This window comes from Haliotis rubra, unplaced genomic scaffold, assembly GCF_003918875.1.
Source record: "Haliotis rubra isolate DU_JTF1 unplaced genomic scaffold, ASM391887v1 Scf12, whole genome shotgun sequence".
NCBI lineage: Eukaryota > Metazoa > Mollusca > Gastropoda > Lepetellida > Haliotidae > Haliotis > Haliotis rubra.
The window spans coordinates 54,313-62,125 of record NW_025765114.1 but is presented as its reverse complement, the minus strand read 5'-3'; the positions used below and the strand labels follow the sequence as shown (position 1 = coordinate 62,125).

Sequence of the window (7,813 nt, the reverse complement as noted above, 5' to 3'; positions counted from 1 at the left end):
TATCATTTGTGAAATGAGGCTCTTGTAATAGTCTAAATAAAAAATTGGTCCATTTGAGGCCACTTATTTCCTCCAAAATGTCACATATGAAACCATTCAAACCCACCAAACCTAAAGCATTTGGTAGAATGTTTGGCACTTTTGCGGCCACTGAGAAAGATGCTTTTACTTGTAAAATGTTACATGAAACCAACAGAAATAAGAGTATATTTGGCACTTTAGAGCACATTTTGTTGCTATGGAAATCAAGGGCAGATAATGCAAAGGGAGCTAACTCTGGACGACCCAATATATTGCAGAATCTGAACCATATCGCAATATTTGTATCGCGAGATACTGTACCGGTATACCGGTATTATTGCACAGCCCTATTATGATGATAATGTCATGTATTTTATATGTACTTTCAGTTAGTGTGTCTTGTGTAGAAACTCTTGTTACTTTTATAGTATTGCTGGTTTTCCAAATCTAATTACCTTTGTGGTTCAGTGTTGCATATATTACAGAGAACTGAGTAACTACAAAGCCTCATTTGTCTTATTTTTCTCCTTCTTAAGAATTTGACAAGTATCAATATCATTCTTTTGATTAACTGATAGCATGATAAGGACATGGACTAATATGCATGTGTCTGTCTGCCAAATACTTAGGCCGGATTGCAGCAGGTAATACTTGAAATCATTAATCATGCAATAACACTTCACTTGCTTTCATTGGCATTATGGTCACTTGATGCTACTAATTATATGTTCAATCTAACACTGGTATGTTCTTGTTTGTTTTTGAAGTTTATGTTATCTGATATAATGGATTCATGGAGAGAAGTTTATCACCACTGTTGCACATTCAGGATTATTTGGCTGTCTCTACCACAAATGATATCTCACAGGGGTAATGTGAATACATTATTAACTGATTATGATCGCAGCTGCAGGGCTAACATGCCATTCTCACAAAGAATGCAGAATGATTGAAAAAATGTCTTGAGTTAATATTCTATGTAAATTGTTCATGAGGCAAACCCAGGTTTAGCTTCAAGACAATAATCAAGTATCCATAGACTATAGCATGTTACTTGCCTCAAGCCAAGTTTACATTTTGGCTTTTACCACATTATCTGGAATTCTACCTTGGCCCAGGCGAACTCTTTTGGCACATGTCCTGTGAAGGTCAGAGATCAAGTTCATAAGATTCTCAAAAAAGGATATTTTTTTAATGATGGATGCTTATTTGTAGCCATTGCATGGTTTGAAATGGCTGTAGATAAGCTGAACATCAGGAAGAACTGCTAAACTGCTAAGACAGGACTTAGCAAGTATCATATTTAGATACAGTTTGTTATGATATGCCCAGGGATTCAAACCACTGACCTTCCACATCAGATGAATTTGATGTCAAAGATGGAGCATGAGAGAACAAACTCAGTCCTAATATTGATGTTTGAGACAATATGATACTGGAAAATGTGATTGACAACTTATGCCAGATTGCTTATTACAGTTAAAGCTTACCTGAAGTTGTAGCCTGTTTGTCCGGTTTACATTTTGTGCGTTAAACAACATTTCCCCAGAAACCAATAGACCAGTGAACTGAATTTTCACTTACTTGCACCAACCAATGATGACAGTCCCATTTTTCCAAAAGGGTCAGATCCAGTCACCATGTCAGCCACATAGAAAAACTTATTTATGGCTATACACAGTCATTGGTTTAATAAAGTAAAATGAAATTTTGTATGTGCACTTAAAAATGGCACCTAACATAGTAACATACTGATTTGTATCAGTATTTTTATATATTTTACAACTTTACCCTGATTTGCAATACTGCTATCTCTGAAGCGTCTTATTGCTATTATGAAAGTACTCGAATGTCAGTGCTAACAGTAACTTTTAAAGAATTTTGTCTGTCATGACATTTGAAAACAACTGTTGATAATGTATCCAAGTGGCTACAGGGTATGTGGCTCTACTGTAAATTCTGTTGTCAGTAGTGTTGTGTGTCATTTACACGAAGACAACAATCACTCTCACATTTCATACATTTTCTCCAAAGCTCCACCACTCATTCAGGAAACTTCTGAATGTCTCACTTCAATATTTTATTATGTTTTTAGTTGAAAGATTGATAGAAATTAATCTGCAACCATTATTCTACAATGCATAAAAGTTTTTGAAGGTCTTTGTAACAGTCCATAAAACAGGACTGTTTTTCAGATTTTGTTGGAATTTTTTCATTTGCTGGTGGTATTTCAGTGTTTTTCATGGTGAATGTTACTCCTCCATGGACTTATCCAAATGGCCTTGGGGAATCATTTTGGTGTATGTCATGAAAAGGTGAAGATAGATTAAAACAAAAGGTTTTCACAATCTGGTGGACAACAATAGGTCAGGTCCTCGACTTCAGGGTTTATCAGCTTTTGTAAAAGACCACTACAGCAACTTCTATGGCATCTGCCAAAGTTTTGGTACCAAGATTGAGGAACTGCTTAGATTAGGCGGGCCTTAGTGACAGTAATGTGTAAATGTGAGTGATCTTTTGCATTGACCAACATTGTCCACTACAATGTCAATGGTGTCATATCCACAGAATATGGCATTATTGTGTGATATGGAACTAACTATCTTGTTCACCAAAAATCATGTTATTAGCTTTGTTGTGCATATTGGAGGATGCAAGGTCTATAGACATCTACACAAACATTTTCCACCAAAATGAACACATAAAATAAAATCCAGCAAATGTACCAGTACTAAGTTCAACCTGGTTCACATTTTTGGCAACTGGGCTACACAACAGTAAAAACATGAAATCCCATTATGAAACACATCAACTCTGTAACCAAACACAGGACAACTCACAACTGCGTACCTACTCAACTATTCATTCTGGTACTGCCCTGGCTCTCTCAGTCACCAGATGTGAACACCAACTGAACATTCATATGATTAGTTCGAAATGTGAGCATTCAACTGCTTTCTATTGCTCCCAAATGAGTCCATCAAATGCCACCAAGGTTACATTTGCATATTGTATATTTTGGGGAGAAAGGGGAGAAATGCATCACTGAGGATGTGTGTCTGATGATTCATTGCCAGGTACTATTACACTTTAACTTTTACAATCCTGGAGTGGAAAACATAGGATCACATCTTTGAAAGGCATTTAGAAGTTGGAAGGTAATACAATGAGTGAATAAAATGTATGGAATAACTGTACCAAGAATTCTTGTATTTTGCCCTGGACTAAGAAGTGAAAAACGCCCCCTTTTATTAATCAAGTTATGATTATAATATGAATCCATAATTAAGCTAAGGGCTCTAATTCTTAAAAGGCACGTATTGAAAGGAAAACAACAGGCACATAATAATTTTTAATGACCTTTTAATGTTTAATTCATTTAAAGAAGAGTTAAACCATAAACAAAAACGCTTAGTTTTCAACACTCAGGTGTTATTTGATGTTGCAGAAATATAATTCTGACTGAATGGCAGATCTTAACAGGGACCATTTAGTATGACATGTGGAATATGTCCACAAAACTATCATCATACAAATGTCATGATGTAACAGAAGTTTTTTGCCATCTTTGACAAAAGTACCTAAAATGAACATTCACACGCTAGTATGAAAAATTCTTAACAGTTGCATGTGTGAGTAAAATGTATATATAAAAATCCATCATAAACATCAAGTCCTGGAGATTATTTTATCAGAAATATGCATAATGTAATGAGTACAGAATGTGTGTTCTGAAACTGACGTGTTGCCCACTTGCTGTTGTTACTTTGATTGCTGTCATTTTGACAACAGGATGCTAACACTTATATCCCCATCTTATGCACTACTAACCTTGTTTGCTGCAGGTGTGGTGGATATTTGGCTCCTGGCACTTTGATAATGTGTTGGTTCATATCAGAGCACATGCAAATGTAAAATGGGAAATATATTAACAACAACATATGCCTCAACTGTTGCTTTTACTTTGTCTTCTCCCAGATTCCTACAAATGTTTTACTTGAGTTGAGCTGACTAAGGTTTAGAACAATTCACCATTTAGAACAAATTTTAGGTTGTGTTTAATGATGTTTTTCATATGGACATCCCAGTCTTAGTATACTTTGGCTCACTATTATTTATTACACTGCTATACTGTGTCTAACAAACCGTAATAGAAGGTCGCATCAGCTAACCTTTGAGCGACCTATGACTGTCCAATCAAACGTAAGACGGCCAAACAGATTCAACCAGTCAGACAATGGCTACTATTTAGGGTTCGACGGGACATTTTCAAACTTTTCTCTTCCCCGGTCGATGACGCTGATCTCTCAACAAACGAAAGGCCGCGTAAAGACACAGATATTTGACCTGCAGTATATACCTTGGGGTTTATGATGACATGGATATTTTTAGCTTATATTTCCGCAAGATGACATTCTGGAATATTGATAAAAACGCTATTTTCAGCGACTGTTTACTCACTTTTGTGAATTATGGTATTCTCCATGTGTATCTCTCGGAAGCGATTTTGCGGAAAATAGCATTTGGAATTGTTCGAGTACAAATGTTTTTAGGTTAAAGTTCAAACGGAATGTGCGACCTTCTACTAGGATTTGTTAGACTCAGTATAGCAGTGTGAACAAGACTGATGGATGTCCTACAGTCATTTCATCAAACACTGTCTAAGCTTTCACATATTCAGCATGGTCTTTTCTTTTCCAATCATCCTCTTGTAAACTATTGATAAGCTGTTGCTGAACATGTAGGCTTATTTACAACTGACATTGATAGATCTTTACTTTGGTTTGGTTCCGTTCGGTTCCTAATTGCTGTTTCTGTATATACTTCAAAAGTGTATATTTATAAATGTATATGTAAGGATTGTATTCTTTTGTTTGAACAGCACAAAGAAAGAAAAGAAGAGGCTCTTCTAACAGTTCAGAGCCTCATCCATCTGTTGGAGCAGCAGCTGATCACACGCTTTCTGCAGTGGCTCCCTTGTGCACCCAAACCTCTCCAGCAAGCTACAAGTGCCAACCATGCAGCACCCAGTCTTTAGCCGTCATCACAATTTCAAAGATTATTCTAGTCTTGTGACACTCAGTCATCACCCACAGGGTTCATTCATTTCTAATCTTACATTTCTCAGCTAGAGATTACCCAATGATAATTAGATCATGATTGTTAATTGATACCTTTCATTTCTGTTATAACAGTATTTCTATCAGTTTTGGGAACAGGGGGTACTATTTATTTTTACCATGAATGACTTGATAGCTATCACTTTTTGAACAAAATCTTTATTCCTGAGATCAGTTCAAATGATTCTCCTTTTGTTTTGAGGTTACATTTGTATTTGATATATTGTTAGGTCTTTCCCTGAGATCACACATTCTCGGAAAGAACGTGTATCATTAAACCTGGTTCAGTAAGATAGTTATTCTTTCTTTGTTTGTCAGTAGGAAATAGTGGCACCAGGTCATAGTTTGACAGAAGTAATCAGCACATTTTTAAGTTTCAAATAGCTTTGTTCCTGTAAATATTAAACAGGTAGATCAAATGTGACTGTAATTGTTCTCATGAACCAAGTAGGCCTTATGGTGTTTTGCTTCATTGTCTTTTTTCATGTCTGATGCTGTATGAACCTTTAATATCAAGCGATAATCTGCTGAGGACAAATTGCATTCATCTTCTTTGAAGTTAAAATTTTATGGTGTGGAATTACTTTTACTGGTCGCCCTACTCAAAATTCAAGGAACTGTTTTCTTTGTGAAAATGTGCAATAAATGTGTTTATTGAGTGATAAATAGTTTTAAAGGGTGACAAAAGAGTTTTGTGACTTTTTTGTCAGAGATAGGTGGTGATGTATTATGTGTATTCCACTCTACAGGGTGAGGGGGAAGGGAGTGTGCACTAAGTTCAAGAAAATATAGTAATGAGCTTGTGTGTTTCCCTAAATAAATGCGACTCTTTGGCCTCCCAATTTTTTGCAAAAATATTATTATCCAGTAATTCTATGATGCAGGGAATCCAAAATGTGAAAGTCTAAGTTCTTTTAGACTGAACAAAACTTCAGTATCAGTCCTTGAGTTTTTGGACTGTTGTATTGACACAGTACACACTGCCACTTGTGTTCAGGTTACAGGTGATGTGTAGATTGAAGACTTACACCTATGTTAATATTCTTGATAATGAGACCAAAATTATGTGTAATTGATAGTTTGCTTCTGTAGAAATTTTGAACGCAGAAGTATTTGATATCACTCAACAAGATGTTTACACAGAAACACACTTGAATTGGCATTCCAGACCATGAAAGGGAACCTGTTTTCTGAGGTAAATGATGACAGTTTGATTTTATTTGGAATAAGATGTTTTTTGTGACACAATGAATGTTTTCATCTTTAGCTCAGAATGTTAAGCTGTGGATGATGTTGCACAATGTTGACACTAGGAGTGCTTGCTTTGTCTTTGTCAGTATATCTTGTTTGTAGTCTGTTACTTTAGTGAGTACAGGTTATGCCAGACAGTTACATTAATTATCTGTATCATATTCCTGTGTTTGTAATTTTTGTACCCAGGTAATTTTATTGTATATTACATTGACACATTCTCATGTTGTCTCTGTGTGTATTGCATATATGCATGAAAATATTTAGCATGGCTAAATGTTTAATGAGCATTTGGATGATATCTCAGTTTATTAGGTGCAGCTTTTTTTACATAACTATGTAACTTGATAACAAGCTCAATATCACCATATCTCACTGCTAATTCATATTTATTACACCAGTAACAATACTATGTTAATCACCCCAGCCATTAATTGTTATATGACATGATATATATTTATAATTCTTCAATACCGCATTACATATGGTTATATTGATGTATACTGGGTTTTTTTTGTCATGTATGTTTAATTCACTTGGCCGGAAAGGTTATGTGAGCTTGTGTTGTCACAGGTGGTCATCAGTATCCTTGAATTGTTTACATATTTAAGTTCTTATCTGAAATGGATTCAGAAGAAGTTTTGTAAGGATGCATATTACCATAAAGGTTTATTCAAGGCATCAAAATTTCAGTTTGGTTGCCAGTTGTAATCTTTGGCGTAACACAAGCAAAATGTGTCAGAGGCCGGAAAATCGGTGGGTAACTAAAGTTTATTAAATAGTTGGGCTCCTGTCTCTTGCAATATTCCAACTTTTTCACTTTAGACCATGCCCTTATACTGTCACTAAAGACGTTTTCTCACTGTAAACAGTATCTCAAACCTCACTGAATGAGTGAGGCTTGTTCTCAGCAGTGACGGAAAGCTGATTTGTGGAGGTCTCAAATGTGATTTTACATACATTTTGTGCACTATGTATGCCAATAGTAGTAGTAAGGGTTAAGATGTGTGTTCTGGTTTTTCTGTATTTTGAATTTTTACCTTTGCACATTGATCATACTGAAAACTGAAACTTCTTATTGACACTTCGGAAGAACATTTTCAATTTTGACCTTACCTTTTTCACCTTACATTTTTATCATGCTTCAAAATTCTCTCATAATGCATTACCCCCCTGGAAACATCTCACCAGAAAAAAAACTCTCGCTTGTCACAGCTATGCTAAATAACACTATTTATGGCCTGTGCTCTGCTCTCGGCCTTTTGTTATCAGAATGTACTACATGTATAATGATCCTATGTTCTATTAAAATGTAGTTTTGGTTCACGACACATTTCTGAAACATGAATAATTATTCCATACAGAGTAAACTGAGCTTGTGTATTGCAGCATTCATTATTGTAGATTTAGAAACATTGTGG

At 35.5% G+C, this 7,813-nt stretch overlaps 1 long non-coding RNA gene across 1 annotated transcript; it reads left to right on the top strand.

Moving 5' to 3' along the window:
• The first annotated feature begins 375 nt into the window (after positions 1–375).
• Positions 376–7,582, top strand: LOC124262064. The gene is made up of 2 exons (XR_006894495.1): positions 376–665; positions 4,904–7,582. It is a non-coding gene; the product is annotated as an uncharacterized LOC124262064 (long non-coding RNA).
• The last annotated feature ends 231 nt before the right edge of the window (positions 7,583–7,813 follow it).